Source organism: Acipenser ruthenus, chromosome 44 (genome assembly GCF_902713425.1).
Source record: "Acipenser ruthenus chromosome 44, fAciRut3.2 maternal haplotype, whole genome shotgun sequence".
Lineage (NCBI taxonomy): Eukaryota > Metazoa > Chordata > Actinopteri > Acipenseriformes > Acipenseridae > Acipenser > Acipenser ruthenus.
In genome coordinates this window covers 5374245-5383806 of record NC_081232.1, presented here as the reverse complement: position 1 = coordinate 5383806, position 9562 = coordinate 5374245, and the positions used below count along the sequence as shown (strand labels likewise).

At 43.5% G+C, this 9562-nt stretch overlaps 40 non-coding genes and 2 pseudogenes across 40 annotated transcripts; all 42 read left to right on the top strand.

Annotated features, from left to right (window-relative positions):
• The first annotated feature begins 28 nt into the window (after positions 1 to 28).
• Positions 29 to 147, top strand: LOC131711668 (5S ribosomal RNA). The gene has a single exon (XR_009313556.1). It is a non-coding gene; the product is annotated as a 5S ribosomal RNA (ribosomal RNA).
• Positions 148 to 261: 114 nt separating this feature from the next.
• On the top strand, positions 262 to 380 carry LOC131711971 (5S ribosomal RNA). Its single transcript, XR_009313860.1, has one exon. It is a non-coding gene; the product is annotated as a 5S ribosomal RNA (ribosomal RNA).
• Positions 381 to 480: 100 nt separating this feature from the next.
• On the top strand, positions 481 to 599 carry LOC131712560 (5S ribosomal RNA). Its single transcript, XR_009314451.1, has one exon. It is a non-coding gene; the product is annotated as a 5S ribosomal RNA (ribosomal RNA).
• Positions 600 to 699: 100 nt separating this feature from the next.
• On the top strand, positions 700 to 818 carry LOC131719405 (5S ribosomal RNA). Its single transcript, XR_009318304.1, has one exon. It is a non-coding gene; the product is annotated as a 5S ribosomal RNA (ribosomal RNA).
• Positions 819 to 918: 100 nt separating this feature from the next.
• Positions 919 to 1037, top strand: LOC131719403 (5S ribosomal RNA). Its single transcript, XR_009318302.1, has one exon. It is a non-coding gene; the product is annotated as a 5S ribosomal RNA (ribosomal RNA).
• Positions 1038 to 1151: 114 nt separating this feature from the next.
• On the top strand, positions 1152 to 1270 carry LOC131719402 (5S ribosomal RNA). The gene has a single exon (XR_009318301.1). It is a non-coding gene; the product is annotated as a 5S ribosomal RNA (ribosomal RNA).
• Positions 1271 to 1384: 114 nt separating this feature from the next.
• On the top strand, positions 1385 to 1503 carry LOC131719401 (5S ribosomal RNA). The gene has a single exon (XR_009318300.1). It is a non-coding gene; the product is annotated as a 5S ribosomal RNA (ribosomal RNA).
• Positions 1504 to 1617: 114 nt separating this feature from the next.
• On the top strand, positions 1618 to 1736 carry LOC131719400 (5S ribosomal RNA). Its single transcript, XR_009318299.1, has one exon. It is a non-coding gene; the product is annotated as a 5S ribosomal RNA (ribosomal RNA).
• Positions 1737 to 1850: 114 nt separating this feature from the next.
• Positions 1851 to 1969, top strand: LOC131719399 (5S ribosomal RNA). Its single transcript, XR_009318298.1, has one exon. It is a non-coding gene; the product is annotated as a 5S ribosomal RNA (ribosomal RNA).
• A 100-nt stretch (positions 1970 to 2069) lies between these two features.
• Positions 2070 to 2188, top strand: LOC131719398 (5S ribosomal RNA). Its single transcript, XR_009318297.1, has one exon. It is a non-coding gene; the product is annotated as a 5S ribosomal RNA (ribosomal RNA).
• A 100-nt stretch (positions 2189 to 2288) lies between these two features.
• On the top strand, positions 2289 to 2407 carry LOC131712332 (5S ribosomal RNA). Its single transcript, XR_009314227.1, has one exon. It is a non-coding gene; the product is annotated as a 5S ribosomal RNA (ribosomal RNA).
• Positions 2408 to 2521: 114 nt separating this feature from the next.
• Positions 2522 to 2640, top strand: LOC131712415 (5S ribosomal RNA). The gene has a single exon (XR_009314308.1). It is a non-coding gene; the product is annotated as a 5S ribosomal RNA (ribosomal RNA).
• A 114-nt stretch (positions 2641 to 2754) lies between these two features.
• On the top strand, positions 2755 to 2873 carry LOC131718546 (5S ribosomal RNA). The gene has a single exon (XR_009317444.1). It is a non-coding gene; the product is annotated as a 5S ribosomal RNA (ribosomal RNA).
• Positions 2874 to 2973: 100 nt separating this feature from the next.
• LOC131710224 (5S ribosomal RNA) lies at positions 2974 to 3092 on the top strand. The gene has a single exon (XR_009312094.1). It is a non-coding gene; the product is annotated as a 5S ribosomal RNA (ribosomal RNA).
• A 114-nt stretch (positions 3093 to 3206) lies between these two features.
• LOC131719397 (5S ribosomal RNA) lies at positions 3207 to 3325 on the top strand. Its single transcript, XR_009318296.1, has one exon. It is a non-coding gene; the product is annotated as a 5S ribosomal RNA (ribosomal RNA).
• A 114-nt stretch (positions 3326 to 3439) lies between these two features.
• LOC131719396 (5S ribosomal RNA) lies at positions 3440 to 3558 on the top strand. Its single transcript, XR_009318295.1, has one exon. It is a non-coding gene; the product is annotated as a 5S ribosomal RNA (ribosomal RNA).
• Positions 3559 to 3658: 100 nt separating this feature from the next.
• On the top strand, positions 3659 to 3777 carry LOC131719395 (5S ribosomal RNA). Its single transcript, XR_009318294.1, has one exon. It is a non-coding gene; the product is annotated as a 5S ribosomal RNA (ribosomal RNA).
• A 114-nt stretch (positions 3778 to 3891) lies between these two features.
• On the top strand, positions 3892 to 4010 carry LOC131719394 (5S ribosomal RNA). The gene has a single exon (XR_009318293.1). It is a non-coding gene; the product is annotated as a 5S ribosomal RNA (ribosomal RNA).
• Positions 4011 to 4124: 114 nt separating this feature from the next.
• LOC131719392 (5S ribosomal RNA) lies at positions 4125 to 4243 on the top strand. Its single transcript, XR_009318291.1, has one exon. It is a non-coding gene; the product is annotated as a 5S ribosomal RNA (ribosomal RNA).
• A 100-nt stretch (positions 4244 to 4343) lies between these two features.
• LOC131719391 (5S ribosomal RNA) lies at positions 4344 to 4462 on the top strand. Its single transcript, XR_009318290.1, has one exon. It is a non-coding gene; the product is annotated as a 5S ribosomal RNA (ribosomal RNA).
• Positions 4463 to 4576: 114 nt separating this feature from the next.
• Positions 4577 to 4685, top strand: LOC131715803 (5S ribosomal RNA; annotated as a pseudogene).
• Positions 4686 to 4799: 114 nt separating this feature from the next.
• LOC131719390 (5S ribosomal RNA) lies at positions 4800 to 4918 on the top strand. The gene has a single exon (XR_009318289.1). It is a non-coding gene; the product is annotated as a 5S ribosomal RNA (ribosomal RNA).
• Positions 4919 to 5032: 114 nt separating this feature from the next.
• LOC131719389 (5S ribosomal RNA) lies at positions 5033 to 5151 on the top strand. Its single transcript, XR_009318288.1, has one exon. It is a non-coding gene; the product is annotated as a 5S ribosomal RNA (ribosomal RNA).
• Positions 5152 to 5265: 114 nt separating this feature from the next.
• Positions 5266 to 5384, top strand: LOC131719388 (5S ribosomal RNA). Its single transcript, XR_009318287.1, has one exon. It is a non-coding gene; the product is annotated as a 5S ribosomal RNA (ribosomal RNA).
• Positions 5385 to 5498: 114 nt separating this feature from the next.
• On the top strand, positions 5499 to 5617 carry LOC131719387 (5S ribosomal RNA). The gene has a single exon (XR_009318286.1). It is a non-coding gene; the product is annotated as a 5S ribosomal RNA (ribosomal RNA).
• A 114-nt stretch (positions 5618 to 5731) lies between these two features.
• LOC131719386 (5S ribosomal RNA) lies at positions 5732 to 5850 on the top strand. The gene has a single exon (XR_009318285.1). It is a non-coding gene; the product is annotated as a 5S ribosomal RNA (ribosomal RNA).
• Positions 5851 to 5950: 100 nt separating this feature from the next.
• Positions 5951 to 6069, top strand: LOC131719385 (5S ribosomal RNA). The gene has a single exon (XR_009318284.1). It is a non-coding gene; the product is annotated as a 5S ribosomal RNA (ribosomal RNA).
• A 100-nt stretch (positions 6070 to 6169) lies between these two features.
• LOC131719384 (5S ribosomal RNA) lies at positions 6170 to 6288 on the top strand. The gene has a single exon (XR_009318283.1). It is a non-coding gene; the product is annotated as a 5S ribosomal RNA (ribosomal RNA).
• A 114-nt stretch (positions 6289 to 6402) lies between these two features.
• LOC131712644 (5S ribosomal RNA) lies at positions 6403 to 6521 on the top strand. Its single transcript, XR_009314535.1, has one exon. It is a non-coding gene; the product is annotated as a 5S ribosomal RNA (ribosomal RNA).
• Positions 6522 to 6621: 100 nt separating this feature from the next.
• Positions 6622 to 6740, top strand: LOC131712855 (5S ribosomal RNA). The gene has a single exon (XR_009314743.1). It is a non-coding gene; the product is annotated as a 5S ribosomal RNA (ribosomal RNA).
• A 100-nt stretch (positions 6741 to 6840) lies between these two features.
• Positions 6841 to 6959, top strand: LOC131719383 (5S ribosomal RNA). The gene has a single exon (XR_009318282.1). It is a non-coding gene; the product is annotated as a 5S ribosomal RNA (ribosomal RNA).
• A 100-nt stretch (positions 6960 to 7059) lies between these two features.
• LOC131713495 (5S ribosomal RNA) lies at positions 7060 to 7178 on the top strand (annotated as a pseudogene).
• Positions 7179 to 7292: 114 nt separating this feature from the next.
• On the top strand, positions 7293 to 7411 carry LOC131711158 (5S ribosomal RNA). The gene has a single exon (XR_009313040.1). It is a non-coding gene; the product is annotated as a 5S ribosomal RNA (ribosomal RNA).
• A 114-nt stretch (positions 7412 to 7525) lies between these two features.
• LOC131719381 (5S ribosomal RNA) lies at positions 7526 to 7644 on the top strand. Its single transcript, XR_009318280.1, has one exon. It is a non-coding gene; the product is annotated as a 5S ribosomal RNA (ribosomal RNA).
• A 114-nt stretch (positions 7645 to 7758) lies between these two features.
• On the top strand, positions 7759 to 7877 carry LOC131719380 (5S ribosomal RNA). Its single transcript, XR_009318278.1, has one exon. It is a non-coding gene; the product is annotated as a 5S ribosomal RNA (ribosomal RNA).
• A 114-nt stretch (positions 7878 to 7991) lies between these two features.
• On the top strand, positions 7992 to 8110 carry LOC131719379 (5S ribosomal RNA). The gene has a single exon (XR_009318277.1). It is a non-coding gene; the product is annotated as a 5S ribosomal RNA (ribosomal RNA).
• A 114-nt stretch (positions 8111 to 8224) lies between these two features.
• Positions 8225 to 8343, top strand: LOC131711667 (5S ribosomal RNA). Its single transcript, XR_009313555.1, has one exon. It is a non-coding gene; the product is annotated as a 5S ribosomal RNA (ribosomal RNA).
• Positions 8344 to 8457: 114 nt separating this feature from the next.
• LOC131719378 (5S ribosomal RNA) lies at positions 8458 to 8576 on the top strand. The gene has a single exon (XR_009318276.1). It is a non-coding gene; the product is annotated as a 5S ribosomal RNA (ribosomal RNA).
• A 100-nt stretch (positions 8577 to 8676) lies between these two features.
• LOC131719377 (5S ribosomal RNA) lies at positions 8677 to 8795 on the top strand. Its single transcript, XR_009318275.1, has one exon. It is a non-coding gene; the product is annotated as a 5S ribosomal RNA (ribosomal RNA).
• Positions 8796 to 8895: 100 nt separating this feature from the next.
• Positions 8896 to 9014, top strand: LOC131719376 (5S ribosomal RNA). Its single transcript, XR_009318274.1, has one exon. It is a non-coding gene; the product is annotated as a 5S ribosomal RNA (ribosomal RNA).
• Positions 9015 to 9114: 100 nt separating this feature from the next.
• Positions 9115 to 9233, top strand: LOC131712538 (5S ribosomal RNA). The gene has a single exon (XR_009314429.1). It is a non-coding gene; the product is annotated as a 5S ribosomal RNA (ribosomal RNA).
• A 100-nt stretch (positions 9234 to 9333) lies between these two features.
• On the top strand, positions 9334 to 9452 carry LOC131719375 (5S ribosomal RNA). Its single transcript, XR_009318273.1, has one exon. It is a non-coding gene; the product is annotated as a 5S ribosomal RNA (ribosomal RNA).
• The last annotated feature ends 110 nt before the right edge of the window (positions 9453 to 9562 follow it).

Genomic DNA, 9562 nt, shown 5'->3' with positions numbered 1-9562 from the left:
TAAAAGTCATGAAAGCAGAAATGCAATCGCCTGCGGCCACACCACCTTGAATAAGCCTGATCTCGTCTGATCTCAGAAGCTAAGCAATGTTGGGCTTGGTTAGTACTTGGATGGGAGACCACCTGGGAATATCAAGTGCTACAGGCATTACGTTTTTGTAATTACATTTTACAATTGAAATGTGTGGAGGACAAAAGGAAATTTTGGAGGAATCACCCCCAGCTCACTAAACATAAAAGTCATGAAAGCAGAAATGCAATTGCCTGCGGCCACACCAACTTGAATAAGCCTGATCTCGTCTGATCTCAGAAGCTAAGCAATGTTGGGCTTGGTTAGTACTTGGATGGGAGACCACCTGGGAATATCAAGTGCTGCAGGCATTACATTTTACAATTGAAATGTGTGGAGGACAAAAGGAAATTTTGGAGGAATCACCCCCAGCTCACTAAACATAAAAGTCATGAAAGCAGAAATGCAATCGCCTGCGGCCACACCACCTTGAATAAGCCTGATCTCGTCTGATCTCAGAAGCTAAGCAATGTTTGGCTTGGTTAGTACTTGGATGGGAGACCACCTGGGAATATCAAGTGCTGCAGGCATTACATTTTACAATTGAAATGTGTGGAGGACAAAAGGAAATTTTGGAGGAATCACCCCCAGCTCACTAAATATAAAAGTCATGAAAGCAGAAATGCAATCGCCTGCGGCCACACCACCTTGAATAAGCCTGATCTCGTCTGATCTCAGAAGCTAAGCAATGTTGGGCTTGGTTAGTACTTGGATGGGAGACCACCTGGGAATATCAAGTGCTGCAGGCATTACATTTTACAATTGAAATGTGTGGAGGACAAAAGGAAGTTTTGGAGGAATCACCCCCAGCTCACTAAATATAAAAGTCATGAAAGCAGAAATGCAATCGCCTGCGGCCACACCACCTTGAATAAGCCTGATCTCGTCTGATCTCAGAAGCTAAGCAATGTTGGGCTTGGTTAGTACTTGGATGGGAGACCACCTGGGAATATCAAGTGCTGCAGGCATTACATTTTTGTAATTACATTTTACAATTGAAATGTGTGGAGGACAAAAGGAAATTTTGGAGGAATCACCCCCAGCTCACTAAACATAAAAGTCATGAAAGCAGAAATGCAATCGCCTGCGGCCACACCACCTTGAATAAGCCTGATCTCGTCTGATCTCAGAAGCTAAGCAATGTTGGGCTTGGTTAGTACTTGGATGGGAGACCACCTGGGAATATCAAGTGCTGCAGGCATTACATTTTTGTAATTACATTTTACAATTGAAATGTGTGGAGGACAAAAGGAAATTTTGGAGGAATCACCCCCAGCTCACTAAACATAAAAGTCATGAAAGCAGAAATGCAATCGCCTGCGGCCACACCACCTTGAATAAGCCTGATCTCGTCTGATCTCAGAAGCTAAGCAATGTTGGGCTTGGTTAGTACTTGGATGGGAGACCACCTGGGAATATCAAGTGCTGCAGGCATTACATTTTTGTAATTACATTTTACAATTGAAATGTGTGGAGGACAAAAGGAAATTTTGGAGGAATCACCCCCAGCTCACTAAACATAAAAGTCATGAAAGCAGAAATGCAATCGCCTGCGGCCACACCACCTTGAATAAGCCTGATCTCGTCTGATCTCAGAAGCTAAGCAATGTTGGGCTTGGTTAGTACTTGGATGGGAGACCACCTGGGAATATCAAGTGCTGCAGGCATTACATTTTTGTAATTACATTTTACAATTGAAATGTGTGGAGGACAAAAGGAAATTTTGGAGGAATCACCCCCAGCTCACTAAACATAAAAGTCATGAAAGCAGAAATGCAATCGCCTGCGGCCACACCACCTTGAATAAGCCTGATCTCGTCTGATCTCAGAAGCTAAGCAATGTTGGGCTTGGTTAGTACTTGGATGGGAGACCACCTGGGAATATCAAGTGCTGCAGGCATTACATTTTACAATTGAAATGTGTGGAGGACAAAAGGAAATTTTGGAGGAATCACCCCCAGCTCACTAAACATAAAAGTCATGAAAGCAGAAATGCAATCGCCTGCGGCCACACCACCTTGAATAAGCCTGATCTCGTCTGATCTCAGAAGCTAAGCAATGTTGGGCTTGGTTAGTACTTGGATGGGAGACCACCTGGGAATATCAAGTGCTGCAGGCATTACATTTTACAATTGAAATGTGTGGAGGACAAAAGGAAATTTTGGAGGAATCACCCCCAGCTCACTAAACATAAAAGTCATGAAAGCAGAAATGCAATCGCCTGCGGCCACACCACCTTGAATAAGCCTGATCTCGTCTGATCTCAGAAGCTAAGCAATGTTGGGCTTGGTTAGTAATTGGATGGGAGACCACCTGGGAATATCAAGTGCTGCAGGCATTACATTTTTGTAATTACATTTTACAATTGAAATGTGTGGAGGACAAAAGGAAATTTTGGAGGAATCACCCCCAGCTCACTAAACATAAAAGTCATGAAAGCAGAAATGCAATCGCCTGCGGCCACACCACCTTGAATAAGCCTGATCTCGTCTGATCTCAGAAGCTACGCAATGTTGGGCTTGGTTAGTACTTGGATGGGAGACCACCTGGGAATATCAAGTGCTGCAGGCATTACATTTTAGTAATTACATTTTACAATTGAAATGTGTGGAGGACAAAAGGAAATTTTGGAGGAATCACCCCCAGCTCACTAAACATAAAAGTCATGAAAGCAGAAATGCAATCGCCTGCGGCCACACCACCTTGAATAAGCCTGATCTCGTCTGATCTCAGAAGCTAAGCAATGTTGGGCTAGGTTAGTACTTGGATGGGAGACCACCTGGGAATATCAAGTGCTGCAGGCATTACATTTTACAATTGAAATGTGTGGAGGACAAAAGGAAATTTTGGAGGAATCACCCCCAGCTCACTAAACATAAAAGTCATGAAAGCAGAAATGCAATCGCCTGCGGCCACACCACCTTGAATAAGCCTGATCTCGTCTGATCTCAGCAGCTAAGCAATGTTGGGCTTGGTTAGTACTTGGATGGGAGACCACCTGGGAATATCAAGTGCTGCAGGCATTACATTTTAGTAATTACATTTTACAATTGAAATGTGTGGAGGACAAAAGGAAATTTTGGAGGAATCACCCCCAGCTCACTAAACATAAAAGTCATGAAAGCAGAAATGCAATCGCCTGCGGCCACACCACCTTGAATAAGCCTGATCTCGTCTGATCTCAGAAGCTAAGCAATGTTGGGCTTGGTTAGTACTTGGATGGGAGACCACCTGGGAATATCAAGTGCTGCAGGCATTACATTTTTGTAATTACATTTTACAATTGAAATGTGTGGAGGACAAAAGGAAATTTTGGAGGAATCACCCCCAGCTCACTAAACATAAAAGTCATGAAAGCAGAAATGCAATCGCCTGCGGCCACACCACCTTGAATAAGCCTGATCTCGTCTGATCTCAGAAGCTAAGCAATGTTGGGCTTGGTTAGTACTTGGATGGGAGACCACCTGGGAATATCAAGTGCTGCAGGCATTACATTTTACAATTGAAATGTGTGGAGGACAAAAGGAAATTTTGGAGGAATCACCCCCAGCTCAATAAACATAAAAGTCATGAAAGCAGAAATGCAATCGCCTGCGGCCACACCACCTTGAATAAGCCTGATCTCGTCTGATCTCAGAAGCTAAGCAATGTTGGGCTTGGTTAGTACTTGGATGGGAGACCACCTGGGAATATCAAGTGCTGCAGGCATTACATTTTTGTAATTACATTTTACAATTGAAATGTGTGGAGGACAAAAGGAAATTTTGGAGGAATCACCCCCAGCTCACTAAACATAAAAGTCATGAAAGCAGAAATGCAATCGCCTGCGGCCACACCACCTTGAATAAGCCTGATCTCGTCTGATCTCAGAAGCTAAGCAATGTTGGGCTTGGTTAGTACTTGGATGGGAGACCACCTGGGAATATCAAGTGCTGCAGGCATTACATTTTTGTAATTACATTTTACAATTGAAATGTGTGGAGGACAAAAGGAAATTTTGGAGGAATCACCCCCAGCTCACTAAACATAAAAGTCATGAAAGCAGAAATGCAATCGCCTGCGGCCACACCACCTTGAATAAGCCTGATCTCGTCTGATCTCAGAAGCTAAGCAATGTTGGGCTTGGTTAGTACTTGGATGGGAGACCACCTGGGAATATCAAGTGCTGCAGGCATTACATTTTACAATTGAAATGTGTGGAGGACAAAAGGAAATTTTGGAGGAATCACCCCCAGCTCAATAAACATAAAAGTCATGAAAGCAGAAATGCAATCGCCTGCGGCCACACCACCTTGAATAAGCCTGATCTCGTCTGATCTCAGAAGCTAAGCAATGTTGGGCTTGGTTAGTACTTGGATGGGAGACCACCTGGGAATATCAAGTGCTGCAGGCATTACATTTTTGTAATTACATTTTACAATTGAAATGTGTGGAGGACAAAAGGAAATTTTGGAGGAATCACCCCCAGCTCACTAAACATAAAAGTCATGAAAGCAGAAATGCAATCGCCTGCGGCCACACCACCTTGAATAAGTCTGATCTCAGAAGCTAAGCAATGTTGGGCTTGGTTAGTACTTGGATGGGAGACCACCTGGGAATATCAAGTGCTGCAGGCATTACATTTTTGTAATTACATTTTACAATTGAAATGTGTGGAGGACAAAAGGAAATTTTGGAGGAATCACCCCCAGCTCACTAAACATAAAAGTCATGAAAGCAGAAATGCAATCGCCTGCGGCCACACCACCTTGAATAAGCCTGATCTCGTCTGATCTCAGAAGCTAAGCAATGTTGGGCTTGGTTAGTACTTGGATGGGAGACCACCTGGGAATATCAAGTGCTGCAGGCATTACATTTTTGTAATTACATTTTACAATTGAAATGTGTGGAGGACAAAAGGAAATTTTGGAGGAATCACCCCCAGCTCACTAAACATAAAAGTCATGAAAGCAGAAATGCAATCGCCTGCGGCCACACCACCTTGAATAAGCCTGATCTCGTCTGATCTCAGAAGCTAAGCAATGTTGGGCTTGGTTAGTACTTGGATGGGAGACCACCTGGGAATATCAAGTGCTGCAGGCATTACATTTTTGTAATTACATTTTACAATTGAAATGTGTGGAGGACAAAAGGAAATTTTGGAGGAATCACCCCCAGCTCACTAAACATAAAAGTCATGAAAGCAGAAATGCAATCGCCTGCGGCCACACCACCTTGAATAAGCCTGATCTCGTCTGATCTCAGAAGCTAAGCAATGTTGGGCTTGGTTAGTACTTGGATGGGAGACCACCTGGGAATATCAAGTGCTGCAGGCATTACATTTTTGTAATTACATTTTACAATTGAAATGTGTGGAGGACAAAAGGAAATTTTGGAGGAATCACCCCCAGCTCACTAAACATAAAAGTCATGAAAGCAGAAATGCAATCGCCTGCGGCCACACCACCTTGAATAAGCCTGATCTCGTCTGATCTCAGAAGCTAAGCAATGTTGGGCTTGGTTAGTACTTGGATGGGAGACCACCTGGGAATATCAAGTGCTGCAGGCATTACATTTTTGTAATTACATTTTACAATTGAAATGTGTGGAGGACAAAAGGAAATTTTGGAGGAATCACCCCCAGCTCACTAAACATAAAAGTCATGAAAGCAGAACAGCAATCGCCTGCGGCCACACCACCTTGAATAAGCCTGATCTCGTCTGATCTCAGAAGCTAAGCAATGTTGGGCTTGGTTAGTACTTGGATGGGAGACCACCTGGGAATATCAAGTGCTGCAGGCATTACATTTTACAATTGAAATGTGTGGAGGACAAAAGGAAATTTTGGAGGAATCACCCCCAGCTCACTAAACATAAAAGTCATGAAAGCAGAAATGCAATTGCCTGCGGCCACACCACCTTGAATAAGCCTGATCTCGTCTGATCTCAGAAGCTAAGCAATGTTGGGCTTGGTTAGTACTTGGATGGGAGACCACCTGGGAATATCAAGTGCTGCAGGCATTACATTTTACAATTGAAATGTGTGGAGGACAAAAGGAAATTTTGGAGGAATCACCCCCAGCTCACTAAACATAAAAGTCATGAAAGCAGAAATGCAAACGCCTGCGGCCACACCACCTTGAATAAGCCTGATCTCGTCTGATCTCAGAAGCTAAGCAATGTTGGGCTTGGTTAGTACTTGGATGGGAGACCACCTGGGAATATCAAGTGCTGCAGGCATTACATTTTTGTAATTACATTTTACAATTGAAATGTGTGGAGGACAAAAGGAAATTTTGGAGGAATCACCCCCAGCTCACTAAACATAAAAGTCATGAAAGCAGAAATGCAATCGCCTGCGGCCACACCACCTTGAATAAGCCTGATCTCGTCTGATCTCAGAAGCTAAGCAATGTTGTGCTTGGTTAGTACTTGGATGGGAGACCACCTGGGAATATCAAGTGCTGCAGGCATTACATTTTACAATTGAAATGTGTGGAGGACAAAAGGAAATTTTGGAGGAATCACCCCCAGCTCACTAAACATAAAAGTCATGAAAGCAGAAATGCAATCGCCTGCGGCCACACCACCTTGAATAAGCCTGATCTCGTCTGATCTCAGAAGCTAAGCAATGTTGGGCTTGGTTAGTACTTGGATGGGAGATCACCTGGGAATATCAAGTGCTGCAGACATTACATTTTACAATTGAAATGTGTGGAGGACAAAAGGAAATTTTGGAGGAATCACCCCCAGCTCACTAAACATAAAAGTCATGAAAGCAGAAATGCAATCGCCTGCGGCCACACCACCTTGAATAAGCCTGATCTCGTCTGATCTCAGAAGCTAAGCAATGTTGGGCTTGGTTAGTACTTGGATGGGAGACCACCTGGGAATATCAAGTGCTGCAGGCATTACATTTTACAATTGAAATGTGTGGAGGACAAAAGGAAATTTTGGAGGAATCACCCCCAGCTCACTAAACATAAAAGTCATGAAAGCAGAAATGCAATCGCCTGCGGCCACACCACCTTGAATAATCCTGATCACGTCTGATCTCAGAAGCTAAGCAATGTTGGGCTTGGTTAGGACTTGGATGGGAGACCACCTGGGAATATCAAGTGCTGCAGGCATTACATTTTTGTAATTACATTTTACAATTGAAATGTGTGGAGGACAAAAGGAAATTTTGGAGGAATCACCCCCAGCTCACTAAACATAAAAGTCATGAAAGCAGAACAGCAATCGCCTGCGGCCACACCACCTTGAATAAGCCTGATCTCGTCTGATCTCAGAAGCTAAGCAATGTTGGGCTTGGTTAGTATTTGGATGGGAGACCACCTGGGAATATCAAGTGCTGCAGGCATTACATTTTTGTAATTACATTTTACAATTGAAATGTGTGGAGGACAAAAGGAAATTTTGGAGGAATCACCCCCAGCTCACTAAACATAAAAGTCATGAAAGCAGAAATGCAATCGCCTGCGGCCACACCACCTTGAATAAGCCTGATCTCGTCTGATCTCAGAAGCTAAGCAATGTTGGGCTTGGTTAGTACTTGGATGGGAGACCACCTGGGAATATCAAGTGCTGCAGGCATTACATTTTTGTAATTACATTTTACAATTGAAATGTGTGGAGGACAAAAGGAAATTTTGGAGGAATCACCCCCAGCTCACTAAACATAAAAGTCATGAAAGCAGAAATGCAATCGCCTGCGGCCACACCACCTTGAATAAGCCTGATCTCGTCTGATCTCAGAAGCTAAGCAATGTTGGGCTTGGTTAGTACTTGGATGGGAGACCACCTGGGAATATCAAGTGCTGCAGGCATTACATTTTTGTAATTACATTTTACAATTGAAATGTGTGGAGGACAAAAGGAAATTTTGGAGGAATCACCCCCAGCTCACTAAACATAAAAGTCATGAAAGCAGAAATGCAATCGCCTGCGGCCACACCACCTTGAATAAGCCTGATCTCGTCTGATCTCAGAAGCTAAGCAATGTTGGGCTTGGTTAGTACTTGGATGGGAGACCACCTGGGAATATCAAGTGCTGCAGGCATTACATTTTTGTAATTACATTTTACAATTGAAATGTGTGGAGGACAAAAGGAAATTTTGGAGGAATCACCCCCAGCTCACTAAACATAAAAGTCATGAAAGCAGAAATGCAATCGCCTGCGGCCACACCACCTTGAATAAGCCTGATCTCGTCTGATCTCAGAAGCTAAGCAATGTTGGGCTTGGTTAGTACTTGGATGGGAGACCACCTGGGAATATCAAGTGCTACAGGCATTACATTTTTGTAATTACATTTTACAATTGAAATGTGTGGAGGACAAAAGGAAATTTTGGAGGAATCACCCCCAGCTCACTAAACATAAAAGTCATGAAAGCAGAAATGCAATCGCCTGCGGCCACACCACCTTGAATAAGCCTGATCTCGTCTGATCTCAGAAGCTAAGCAATGTTGGGCTTGGTTAGTACTTGGATGGGAGACCACCTGGGAATATCAAGTGCTGCAGGCATTACATTTTACAATTGAAATGTGTGGAGGACAAAAGGAAATTTTGGAGGAATCACCCCCAGCTCACTAAACATAAAAGTCATGAAAGCAGAAATGCAATCGCCTGCGGCCACACCACCTTGAATAAGCCTGATCTCGTCTGATCTCAGAAGCTAAGCAATGTTGGGCTTGGTTAGTACTTGGATGGGAGACCACCTGGGAATATCAAGTGCTGCAGGCATTACATTTTACAATTGAAATGTGTGGAGGACAAAAGGAAATTTTGGAGGAATCACCCCCAGCTCACTAAACATAAAAGTCATGAAAGCAGAAATGCAATCGCCTGCGGCCACACCACCTTGAATAAGCCTGATCTCGTCTGATCTCAGAAGCTAAGCAATGTTGGGCTTGGTTAGTACTTGGATGGGAGACCACCTGGGAATATCAAGTGCTGCAGGCATTACATTTTACAATTGAAATGTGTGGAGGACAAAAGGAAATTTTGGAGGAATCACCCCCAGCTCACTAAACATAAAAGTCATGAAAGCAGAAATGCAATCGCCTGCGGCCACACCACCTTGAATAAGCTTGATCTCGTCTGATCTCAGAAGCTAAGCAATGTTGGGCTTGGTTAGTAGTTGGATGGGAGACCACCTGGGAATATCAAGTGCTGCAGGCATTACATTTTACAATTGAAATGTGTGGAGGACAAAAGGAAATTTTGGAGGAATCACCCCCAGCTCACTAAACATAAAAGTCATGAAAGGAGAAATGCAATCGCCTGCGGCCACACCACCTTGAATAAGCCTGATCTCGTCTGATCTCAGAAGCTAAGCAATGTTGGGCTTGGTTAGTACTTGGATGGGAGACCACCTGGGAATATCAAGTGCTGCAGGCATTACATTTTAGTAATTACATTTTACAATTGAAATGTGTGGAGGACAAAAGGAAATTTTGGAGGAATCACCCCCAGCTCACTAAACATAAAAGTCATGAAAGCAGAAATGC